Source organism: Lygodium microphyllum, chromosome 17 (genome assembly GCF_053477565.2).
Source record: "Lygodium microphyllum isolate KBCC chromosome 17, Lygodium_microphyllum_v1.1.10, whole genome shotgun sequence".
Taxonomy (NCBI): domain Eukaryota; kingdom Viridiplantae; phylum Streptophyta; class Polypodiopsida; order Schizaeales; family Lygodiaceae; genus Lygodium; species Lygodium microphyllum.
Genome location: NC_141151.1, coordinates 11,489,559 through 11,502,811, shown reverse-complemented (window position 1 = coordinate 11,502,811; position 13,253 = coordinate 11,489,559). Strand labels below are relative to the sequence as shown.

General features: G+C 38.0%; 1 long non-coding RNA gene across 2 annotated transcripts; it reads left to right on the top strand.

Annotated features, from left to right (window-relative positions):
• The first annotated feature begins 633 nt into the window (after positions 1-633).
• LOC148021571 (uncharacterized) lies at positions 634-7,893 on the top strand. 2 transcript variants are annotated; one of them, XR_015694305.1, is made up of 3 exons: positions 634-1,125; positions 1,445-1,515; positions 7,703-7,893. It is a non-coding gene; the product is annotated as an uncharacterized LOC148021571 (long non-coding RNA). The 2 variants fall into 2 exon arrangements; XR_015694304.1 differs by lacking the exon at positions 7,703-7,893 and having other exon boundaries at positions 1,445-2,859.
• Positions 7,894-13,253: the final 5,360 nt, after the last annotated feature.

The window sequence follows — 13,253 nt, the reverse complement described above, 5'->3', positions numbered from 1 at the left end:
CTATGAAGGAAGTCTTCACAACTTGGCAATGCTTTGTACTTCTTGGTTATGCTCAGGACAAGAAATTATATTCAAGAAGAGATGTATTTGGTACAATAAGTAGCATTTCACCTATGTTTTTGATATTTCCTTTATTAATTAACATAAATGTAGCTGTATTTTAGAGACGTCTTTTATTTATTTAGTTTAATTTATAAAAAAATGGTATTCGTATTTCTTTGCCATTAAAAAACGGAGACCAAATGTTCAATTCCTTTAAAAGCCGATTGACATTTTAAAATTCCGACTAAAATATTTTGTAGTAGGTATTCTAATTGGTTGATAATAAGGTTTTTGGTGAGCAGTGGTTTTGAGTTTTGACAAATTGTAAAATAAGAGAATAGTATAGATGTTCTAAACGGCTCAAAAGCTGAGGAGGTTAAAGGCAGGAGGACTCAGGACTCAGGAGTCAGAACTTAGAAGCACGCCTGTAAGGCAAAAACCGCAAAAACGAAGAAGGAACAAGGAATGATAATGATGGGACGTGATACACTGACAGGGAGGCAGGCGGTGTGGTTCGAACTTCGGTTATTGCGAGAGAGACAGAAAGGAACTGTCGTCACAGGCAGCATAGCATTCATGGCGGGAAGGAGGGGACCGGGGTTGCAAGCCTCAAGGCTCAAGCATGCCCCTATGATCTATCTATCTCTTTAAAATGATCTGTTCTCATGCTGCTTTAATATCTGCCTTAATCTCTCCTCTCCAGTGATATTAAGGAGCTCTCTCTCTCTCTCTCTCTCTCTCTCTCTCTCTCTCTCTCTCTCTCTCGCACGCATCAGTTGTCTGTAGCTACATTTTCGTCCGTCTTTGTGCTTCCAAATTCTGAATCGAATTTGTCGCCAAGCTGCACCGCCGCGCGCCCGCCCCCCAAAACACACACACACTGTGCCTGTCTTCAAATTCGGCCTATTCCTTTTACTGTTACAACGCAGAGAGCCATAACCAATGGCTTGCTTCAGCCTTGCATTCGTCGTAAATGCTGCGGCCGCGTTGTTGAAGGGAGAGCTTCTGGGGTTGCTGTGTGGCATCATCATCTCGCCTGATGAAGAACGGGCCTTCGCTCGTCATCACTTCAAGTTCGTGCAGGTGAGCTCCCTCGCCCTCTTTCTCTTCTTCCTCCAATTTCAGCAGACAACCCTTGCAAATATACAATTGGAGGAGGAAATTTGCCCCTTCAAACCTAGTGTGTACCTGCAAGGATACATGCTTTCTCTTCTTTCTCCAATCTCAGCAGACAACCCTTGCAGATATACAATTGGAGTAGGAAATTTGCTTCTTCAAAGCTAGTGTGCATCTTCAACCTTGCAAGTCACCTAGTTTATGCAAGGCTGAAGAGAATGCATGTGCTATGTGATGGTATTTCATCCCTTTTTCATTAACACCATCTTTGCGTTGTTCTTTTCAGCCTCACGTGCATGAGAGGTCCATCCACTCGCTTGGTGGCTACTAATCCGATACGATCCACTTAATAAGGCGGTAATTCCTTGGCAACACAAATGCGAATCCAATCCGTGTGTAATATAAATGGATGTCCCTTCTTTTTCTCTCAAACCAATCTAACTCAATCAAAGAGCCCCAAAAGTAATCAAACCCCTCACTTGTACATAGGAATAGAAAAAAGGCCCATGCAATCTTCTTGTGGCAACGATCAATGATGAAGGTCTACAAGTAATGCAACGCAATATACAACCATGTGTTATTGTGGGCTCTTTTGATGTAGTCTTCATTCGCCTTGTCATTTATGTCATGCCTTTTAGTATCCAAAATATGACTACTCCAAACCCATAATTAGATGTGACGGTAGTATGGTATGGTCAAGCTTACTAAAGAGGTGGTTGGCGTTGCTTGCACTTGAAGTTGGGGCATTTAGAGTCTCAAAAATCCATCTCAACTTCAAGAAATCACTAACGTGACACCCCACGGGAAAGCCAAGCTACTTAAAAATTACGCCCCTATTGACCATCCTTCCATAGTAGTTGAGTTCCACCAATGAGTCTCCGATGACACTAATAAGATAATATTTCTACATAGTATTCCTAAAGCACAGTCACTCTTTCATATAAGTCAAGCACCATTAGTGCATATTCCAAATTGAGCTTGCTCACATTGAGCATCATAAGAAGGTCATCAACAAAATCTTGATTGGCTAGATGCTTGCCTCTATAATGAACTCCTTCCAACTTACCATCACAAACCATCTTACCAATTAAACAAAAAATCAAGTGAGTGTAGCAACAAACAATAAGAGCTCAAGGGACATCCCTACCTTACCCTTTTGTGTACATTGAAGGGCTTAGTGAGAAACCCCTTAATTGAGATAAAAGCTTGACCCTTGTTAATGATCATGAAAGGAAGACTAAGTATCCTCTCATCAAAGTTGATTTTCAACATGGTCTACTTCACAGCTCCTAGTCCCCTTTATTGTAAGATTTCTCCACATCTACTTACCATCACAATTTTAGCACAAAGACGAATGCCCATTCCAATGCCATGCGAACATTTAAGGTGTTGTGTCAAGAAGGCTTCTTAGCCTTTAATGAATCCATATTGATGGCCCATGGAGATTGAAATGATTTTGCATTACAAAAGCCAATCTAATGGTTAATACCTTTATCAAGATTTTGTAAATTATCACCATCAAAGAAACCGGTTGTCAATGATTCAAATGTGTGCATTGTGCTTGTTTAGGTTTGAGGGTAATAATGCTCCTAGTCCATGATTTAGGAGAAACCCCTTTTTTATACTATATTATACTTGCCAATTGTACTAGACCTAACATTGATCCTACATTGGCACACAAATAGTGCTCTCAAACCTCTTCGATCCAATTTTTTTTTCCCTATTTATGTTTTTTCAACAAGTATGTTAAGTATATCTACAAGTTTGTAAGGTGGTGAGGCATTATCTCTCTCCTACAATTGCGCCCCCCCCCCCCCCCCCCCCCACACACACACATTGTCGGATTGGTGAGATAAGAGCTATTATAACCAATTAGACCCAAACATTAGTGATAATCTTTGTGAGATCCATTAATGGGTTATAACTTATGGCACCCTCCCTTTTTCTTTCTATTATTTTTCCAAATAATAACCCATCAAGGGACACAATATATCTATCTCGTTTTCTCTCTCCCCCCAATCATTGACTTCAATGAGGGCAACTCATCTTCCTCTCTCTCCCCCCCCTCTCTCTCTCTACCTCCCCTTCTCCAAAAAAATGTGATAAAGTATAAATCACCTTAGTCTAGACTAGGCTAGGGTTAAGTATAAAAGGTGGGGATGTAACATGTGAGGGATCTTTTTGTATTTTAAAGTAATACATGCTTTGAGGTTCCTTCCTCCCACCATCTAAGAGGGTGCATGCTCTTAGCCACTAAGATATGGGGTGGATACCATGTCCCACCTTGACATAAGGTGAGTATTCATGTTGCAGCTTATATATATGATTCTCAGCCTTCCATGGCAATACTATTTCATGCTTAGATACATTGGCTATGGCTTCCTTGCAAACATGGTGTATTTCTTGTATTTCTTTACAAGTATGGTGTACTTCAAAAATTTCCAGTTATATGTCTTTCTGTGAGAACTAGTATATTACATTGGTATTAGAACATGGACTTTGATCCATGGGAAGAGTCATTTTCTTGGAGAATTTAGTCACAATGACAGGTACCAATTAACTAGAGTACCAAGATTTGGTCACAGGGTTTGGTACCGTTCAAACCGTGTTTAATTAGAGTTCTCTACAACAAGTCGGGACTAATTTTGGAGGTTTCTTGAAGAAGATCTTGAGGAAGATGAAGGTTCTTGGCCAAAATAGCAGGACGTGATCAAATGGAGGTCCATTTTGAAGGTTGTTGACCTTAACTGGAGTCTAAACTGGGGATTATAAGAGTTAGACCTTGGATTCCTTTTTGGAACAAGCTTCTTTCCTCTTTCTCAAGCTTTCTCTTCAAGCTGCCATGCATGAAATTACTTATCTCTCTCTCCCATTGTTTCTATCATCTATGCAACTATATAGGATCAAAGTATGCATCCTAAGCTTGAGATTAAACACCTATATGCTTGGATTTAGTGAAGTATCCATCATATGGTTGAAGAAGCATGCTAGCAGCATTTTGCGTCAATTTTCCAGCACTTGAAACTGCCATTTAATCAAATGTTTAAAGATTGGAGGCTACAAGCTCTTCCACAACAAGGTTATTTGGATCACAAAGGTGATGTACAAGGCATCAATGGCATTCTTCCTTCTCTTCCCTTCAAGATTGAAGCTCTCTTCAAACCCTGCATAAGATGACGGGACAAGCCGACTTCTCACTGCTGCTCCTACCGGTCAAACCATTGCTAGCCATGGCTAAAAATGTATAGCATGAGGAATCCTTCAATTTCTTGAAGATTTGGCCTCTTCTTAACTTCTTCTAGCTTCCTAATAGCAAGGGCAAGCATCTACATCAAGCATTGGACCGATATTGAAGATTTCTTGCAAGATTGAAGCATTCTTTTCTCTTAAATTGGGGCAAAACAAGGTAGCCACTTGATTTTTTAGAATTTTTGGACTTTGAAGGATGGTATCATGGGGCTTTGTGTTCTTGATGCACCCTAAAGCTTCTATGCACAGGATTATATCAAGGATTCATGGTCTTGCTTCAATATTGCAAGGATAGGGCTTCTTCTTCGAATTGCAAGTGTATGGGCAACATATGCAAGCTTATGTGCTTCAATGGAAGAGTTCTCTATTAAGGATTGAAGTCTTCTACTTGTTAGGATGCTTATCATTGATTCCCTTTCAAATTTCTAGTCACATTTGGGCTATAAGGATCACTTCTATCAAAGTTTTTGGGTATTGGAGCTTTCTTGAAGGAAAATTGGAGTCAATGAGTGACATATTCATCATGGAGATTGCAATTTGAGGATATTATTGGCTACATCAAGCGGGAGATCAAGAATTTCAAGTATCAAATGGTAATTGGAGTTTCCATAATCATCTTCCAACAATGAAAGAGGTAATTCTAAATTTCACTGTGAATCCCTTTAATATCCAATTGCTTAAGCCATCCTTGTTAAAAAGGGAGAATTAAGAGTAGTCCCATTTAAGAATTACCATTTGATTACATTTAGACCCAACTTAGGGCTGAATGATGTTGTGATGAATTCTTTTCATCTATTTCAATTTAAAAAAATCAGAAGTCAATTGTTAATAATCTCCTCCATTTGTTGGAAACTTTATGCCTAATCCTAACCTTGATTGCTTGATGGATTGAATGCAATTTAACTAAGAGTAGAATCAAGTGGCAAGTGGAATAAAATTGTAAACTAGTGAGTCACTGCTGTAAGTATTCCTTACCCATACTCATTCCATTTCAGCCCTATTTCATCTCAATTCTTGCATATCATAAAATGGAAAGATTTTGATTCAGCCATGTATATCATGCTTTGATTGATAGAATACTAGCTTTGCCATGTATATTCCGACCGAGGAAAAAGGTCAAAGTCGGACGAGATAGCAAGACAATAAAGAGGTGACCCTCCCTTGCTATTTAAGACTCCGTAGGGGTGCACAACCTGGCCTGGAAGGAACTTTGCACACCTTTTGGAGTTTCAGAGCCTATTTAGTACCCGTCCTACCGTTTTCTCCCTCACCACAGGTGATGGACCATGGAAGACTGCTTGAGAAAGATTGGATGAAGAGTTGAAGACTAGTGGTACCAAACAAGGCAGTTTGTGACATCCTTGAACAGATATACAAGTCTTTTGAACAAGTACCCATCAATTGCAGGTGTTTCTTGGATACCCACAGATGCCCTACAGTCCATCACTGATGTATTAGTCGTTTTGGGGGTCTACAAGTACTACAATACCCATTTTAGGGTAAAACATGGTTTCCATAGGGTGCTTATGGGTTGCAAGAATTCACATGTCGATTCACAGTTTCTTTTACATGAATTTCTGACATGATTTGATTTGAAAGCTTGATAGCTTGATCAAAAATTTGAATAGAAAACAATACAAATTAGAGATGTACTTTACACTTTTCCCTTGCCATGATGAATCCAAGATATATTTTGCAGCACTCCATCTTGAAGGCTACGCGCATACATGGTGGAGATATATGCAAAGAGTTGGTCACAATTTTGCTTCTTGGAAGATTTTAAGAAGGCAAAGTTGGAAGTGTTTGTCTCTCCAATGGAGAAAGAAAGATTGCAAAGAAGATGGTATAGTCTTCAACAAAAGAGCATGTCCGTTCGTGATTACTCTAATATGTTCCTTAATCTTTCTATGTACATTGAAGGGATTGATAATTTAGCCAAGTTAAATAAATACATCTTTGGTCTAGATTCAGTCCTCTCTTCGGAAGTAGGTGCAATGAAACCCAAGACAAATCATGAAACCATTTTATATGCTGAAAGGTATGGGCAAAAATATAGAAGAGAATCAATGGGGGTTCAGCCAAAAAGTGTAGGGTATTCATTACCTAATCAGCCTTCAAGGGTTGGAGCAAATTTCAGCTAGCAAAGGGATGTTTATAGGCAAGAAGACGAGGGAACTAGTACTTACAACAGTAATTACATCAAGTTTCCTACATATCCAATGGTCTATGGATCAAAACCAAGTGGAGGAAATGGTTATAGGCCATTGGTTGAAGCAAAACAAAGCTTTGTAAGAGCTGAAAATGCACAAAAGAAATCTCAAAACAATAGTTATAGCAAGGTTCTTTCAAATGATCAAATAAGAAACATGAGGGCCAAAGAGTTATGTTTCAAGTGAGGAGAAAAGTGGACACAAGACCATAGGCTGAAATGTAAATCCAAAAATAGCAAGCTTAACTTTGTCATCATCGATGAACCGGATGAAGATGAAAGTGAAGAGGGGAATGTATTTCATGTGGAAGCAAACCCTATGGTTGAAGAAGTGCATGATGAGGATGAAGGAAATAATGATGAATTTTATGATATTATGGACAGTTTTCCTTTTGATCCGGGTGGTTCTTTATGTGCAATCTCTCATAATGCATGGACCGGTTGTAAAGGAGAAACAACCTTTAGACTTGAGGGGCTGAGCAATGATAGAATGGTTCATCTTTTGATTGATACGGGCAATACCCATAGCTTCATTAATACCAAATCTTTGCATGGGCTGAGATTGCTTCTTCAACAAATGCAAGTGCCATTGAAAATCCAAGTTGCTAATGGAGCTTATGAGTCAAGTAATCAAGTTTGCGTACACACTCCTATTACTCTATCTCCTTCATGTACTTTGGAAGTGGACTTGATCACCTTGGAAATGGGATCCATTGATGCCAGGAGGCATATTTAATTGGCATATTTCACGGTGGATTCCGTGAGGTTTTACGGTGGATTCCGTAAACTTTGATGACCGGGGCTCATACACAAAGTGGATTCTTTGTGCGAGAAGTTGATGGGGACGCCTGTCCTTTTCGGGCGTTTCATTAATTTAGTGTGTAAATGGGTGATTCCATAGCGGGTGATTCTGCAAAATGCATATTAAATTAATAAACGTTTATGAGTTTAGAGTGCGCACTCGTAATAAATTAAGGTTAGGATTGATTTCTAACCAGTTGATTTATTTATGTAGCTGAAGACTGCTAGGTATTCACTTTTGTCGGTTTAATTGTATTATTTTACTAACGATTGTGAATGCTTCAGTTGATGTGTAGAGATAGCAGCAGTGGTGGAGGAAAGCATTGAAGGATAGCGAGTATTCAATTTATTGATTATATTTTGATGGGCGCATACCTTAGGCATGGCGCATATATTTTGTTACGCCTATTTATTGAGGCATTGAATATTTATTATTATTTTGTATGCGCATGGGCGCACGATTATGTTATTTCTACTTGGACATTGTATTGGGCATGCCAGACTCTTTGGGTACCATCCATTAGCTTTATTCCTATTTTGTGTTAAAAGCAAAATCAAAAGCTAAAAGCTTGCTATTTTGTAATTTGGGCTATTATTTGAGCTTGAATATGATTAATACATAAAATACATGCTTTGTGGAGTGTTCACACAAGGCATGGGGAAAGATTGCACCCAATTGGTCTCTTGTTCATGTCGTTCATGCTTTTTACATTGTAATTTGTGCAAAAAGTAGAGTTCTATTGTTCTTGGGGACCTTCCGGCATTCACTAAGCGAGCGTATAGCATCCGATCTCCACACCAGTGGTATCAGAGCGGAGCTGAGATCAAGAGCTTCCAATCGCTACCCATCTTGTGCGAAGGCAGAGCTCCTGGAACGATCGGGCTCTACGGTCAATCTTGTCACGAACGGTCGATACAGGCAGATTCCTGGCGATCAAGAACCCCTGTTTCCATCATCAGACTGCGAAGGATTGGTCTGTAGAGGTGGAGAACCACTTCCATTTCCTCTTCTTCAAGTCGTCAAGAACAGAGAGATAAGTCATAAACTCCATATCTTCAAGCTTTAGAAAACTAAAGCTTAGAAAGCTTAAAAGAAGCTTTAAGCTTCACAAAATTGGATCACAAGCTGTTAGAATACCTCCAATTTTTGCGCCGCGTGAAGAAAAACGCCCCCCCCCCCCCCACGATTTCGACGACTTGCTGCCCTTTAATTAAGCTTAATCACCTAAGTTAAGTCATAAGCCACAGGTCACACAAGAGCAATCAGATTCTGCAAGTTCTTTCAAGTCAAGTTGTGCAAGTCCGACAAAGCAACTAAGTTCTACAAGTCTACAAACTCTGCAAGTCATATTAGTCTGGTATTCTGCAAGTCAGACAAGTCAACTGGAGTCAAAATTGACTTCTGTTCAAAACTCATAGAAGGGTTGTTCCTGCGCAGAAACTCCGAACTGCAAAGTTGTTCATTGGAAGGTACTCTACGCATACGCAGGTTTGCTAAAGCATTTTTAGCATACGAAGAAGGATAAAACACAGATTTTTCAAAGATTGTGAAAGCTACACCCAAAAATACATAAGCCTTGTATTCCCGAACTTGAGCTACGCTCATCCGGCTAACTTGATTTTGAGAGTGAGAGGTTTTTTGAGTTTTGCAGGATGACGGAACCACATATGGATGATTTAATGGCTGAAGCGACCTACCTAAACCTACGATGGAGCAAAAGCTGGATTTAATTATGATGCAATTGGATGAAGAACGACGGGCTAGGCAAGCATTGCAAGTTCAATTAGCAAATTTACAAAGATCATCTACCGATAAAGAGGAACCTCAATCTGAAGATCTTATCTGACGTACCATCGATGCGACTCTTGAAGCTCAAACTATCCGCAAGGAATCAAAGATAAGTAAAAGAAATTTCAAATTCCGTACTTTCAATGGCACTCGAGAGGGAAAAACTGTTCTTGCATTCATTAGTCAGTTTGACGACTACTTTCATGAGGAAACCTATGCAGAAAAAGATAAAATCAAGTGTGTCACTAATCATTTAGTGGATAGAGCATCTCTTTGGTGGTCAGTGATTCGTAAAAGTATAGATTGTCCCGCTACCTGGGAGAATTTCAAGAAGAAGTTTATGCAGAATTTTCTTCCTCCACAATTTCATGAGAAAGCTATAAAGCAATGGGATCTTCTTCAGCAACGGGATCGTGAGCCTATTCCTCAGTATACAGAGCATTTTTGGAATGCATTACTCCAGTTACGCATGCTTAAAGACATACCTGAAGCGACACACAAGCGCAAGTATATGTCTGGACTCCTTGGGCATTACTACGCTGAAGTTAACATGTTCAAGCCTGCTACTCTTGAAGACGCAATTTCATTAGCTCACGACACTGAAGACAAGCTGCGAAGTAGAGACAGACGTCCACAACAATTCCAAGCCAATGGTAACTATGGATCTAAGCAATTCAATTCAAACTTTAGAAGATTTAATCAAGGTCGTTTCACTTCATCATCTTTCTGTAAAAATTGGGCAAAACCACCTGCTTTACCATCCAATACCAATCAAAATCCCAAGCCTATTCCACAGCCAAATCCTAATGTCCCTAGAATTCCTGCCATTGCAAACAATGTAACCAAAGCCAAGCCTATAGTATGTTATAAATGCCACCAGCCTGGACATCTAGCAGCAAAATGCCATTCGAAGAAGCCACCTGCCCATATCAACTACCTTGGAGCAATGGAAGAAGACAAACATGAAGATATGCTTGATTTCACAGAAGATGAGGACGACATTACTACTCCTTCAGATACTTTACCAGGTATGCCAACTCCACATTCTTTATTGACTATGAAATGTTTAGTGCATGGAAAGGAAAAGATTATTTTGCATGATGACGGTAGTACTCATGATTTTATTTCAGCAAAGCTAGTAAAATAATTGAAATTACAGATTGTACCTATGTATTATCGCATCAAAGCAGCATTCTTAGGCACTAGGTATAATGGTACACATGAAGTGCATGACTTAGAAATTCAAATTGGTCAATACACTGAAAGAAGAAATTTTCTAGTTGTTCCATTACAATCGAGTGACATTATTTTAGGTATGCCTTGGCGTCATCAGCATAATCCAAATATAGATTATTCCACACATTCAATTAATATTCAATTTCAAGGAAAACCTATTACATTGTATGGTATGCATGCATCTAATGTTTTTCCACTGCTTTCGCATACTCAAGCTAAACGTGCATTACGCAAGAGTAGTAAATCTTATCTCATTTGGGTAAATGAATTGCAAATAAAAGAAAATCATATGCACCCTAGGCATAAAGAATTTCTTGCATATTTTAAAGACTGTTTTGCCGAAGATCTACCACATGGTTTACCTCCTTCACGTCCAGAAGACCATAAAATAGATTTGATTCCTGGCACACAACCACCTTGTAAAGCACCATATAGGCATAACCAGATAGAGCAAAAAGAAATTCAAAGACAAGTTGAGGAATTACTAAATAGAGGATTGATTAGACCTAGTAGTTCTCCATTTGGTGCACCTATTCTGTTAGTCAAGAAAAAGAATAATACCTATCATATGTGCATTGACTATCGAGCTTTAAATAAGATCACACTGTAAAGAATAGGTATCCAATTCCTAGAGCCGATGACCTTATGGATAAACTGCAAGGATCTGCTATATTTAGTAAAATAGACCTTAAGTCTGGTTATCATCAGGTGAGACTAGATAAGTCTGACATATTCAAGACTGCATTTAGGACACAATTTGGTCATTATGAATTTTTAGTGATGCCTTTCGGATTGACTAATGCACCTGCTACATTTAGTAAAATGATGAATCGTATATTTTTGAAATATCAGTATTGTGTAATTGTCTTCTTTGATGATATTTTGGTGTTTAGTCAAAATGAGAAAGAATATTATGAGCATTTGTCATTGGTTTTCCAGTTATTAAAAGATAATCAACTGTATGCAAATCCTGAAAAGAGTGAATTCTTTAAAACAGAAATTGAGTATTTAGGTCATATTGTATCATCTGATGGAATTAAAGTTGACCCTAAGAAAATAGATGCAATATTGAACTGGCCTGTACCTAAAAATGTGCATGAGTTACGATCATTTCTAGGTCTTGCTAGTTTCTATAGGAAGTTTGTACATAATTTTTCATTACTTGCTTTACCACTGACCAAACTTCTGAAGAAAGGAATTGTCTATCATTGGTCCGATAATCAACAGAAATCCTTTGACTTATTGAAACATGCATTAACCCATGCCCATGTTTTACAGTTGCCTGATTTTAATAGACCATTCTTTTTAGTGGTGACTGATGCTAGTGGATCAGGAATAGGAGCCGTACTTATGCAAGACAATCATCCTATAGCTTATTCTAGTTGTAAGCTGAAACCCTCTGAACTGAAATATTCCACATATGACAAAGAATTATTAGATGTTGTACAAGCATTAAGACAGTGGAAACACTACTTAATGGGTTTAGAATTTATGATTAAGACCGATCGGCAAAGTATTAGACATTTACTTGGCCAACCCCAAATATCTGACCGACATATCAAATGGGCATCTTTTATTCAGAGTTTTCATCCTATCATTCAATATCAACCCGGTAAAGAAAATGTAGTGGTTGATGCATTAAGTAGAAGACCTGCCCTACCATTCATAATATTTCTGCTATTATATCTTTTGATTTTTTGATTGCTATGAAAGATACTTATCATCAGGATATTACTTTTCATGCTGATTGAAATAAATTAGTTCAAAATAACTTGATTCCTATTGATTCATTATCATATAATGATGGATTTATGTTTTATGAAAAGAGATTATGTGTTACAGTTCCATTCCGATATTTTGTTTTGAATGAAATTCATTGTCCCCCATATCAAGGTCATACAGGTATCATATCTACTTTACGTACATTAACTGAAGATTTTTATTTGCCGCATATGCACACTGATGTATCTAACTTTGTTTCTGAATGTTTGATTTGTCAAAGAGTTAAGAGACATCATGGTAAATAGTATGGATTACTTATGCCTTTGTCTATTCCATCTAGACCATGGGAACAAATTTCTATGGATTTTATTACTGGTTTACCTAATACTAAATCTAACCATGATATGATTTGGACAGTAGTAGATAGATTTAGTAAACAAGCATATTTCATTCCATGTAAGAAAACTTTAATAGCAGCACAATTTTTTTTGAAAACTGTTTTCACTAACCATGGATTACCAAAAGTTATTATTTTAGATCGTGATTCTAGATTTTGTAACAACTTTTGGATTACTCTGCTTGCTAACCTAGGCACAAAAATTAATTTCTCATCTGCATTTCATCCTAAAACTAATGGACAAACAGAAGCTACTAACAGTACTATACTAGATATTTTACGTGCTTATACTATTTCTAAACCTCAGACATGGGATACACATTTGCATTTATTGCAGTTTGCATATAACAATACACCACACACATCTACAAAGAAAGCACCGTTTGAAGTGATTTATGATTATAGATTATCTACACCTGTTGCATCTTTGTCAAATAGAATTCAGAGTGCTGATGATATTGCAAGTATGCATAATACTATTTTTGATGAGGTTAAAGACATGATTGCCAAAGCCTAGTAATCATATACCAAACAAGCTAATAAGAAAAGACAAGCAATGAATTTCAAAGTTGATGACTATGTTTGGTTGAGAATAGAAAAACGTAGACTACAAAGTGTAGATAGACACCCAGTTGAGAAATTAGCCCCTAGATTCTATGGACCATTTAGGATCATTCATAAAATTAATGACA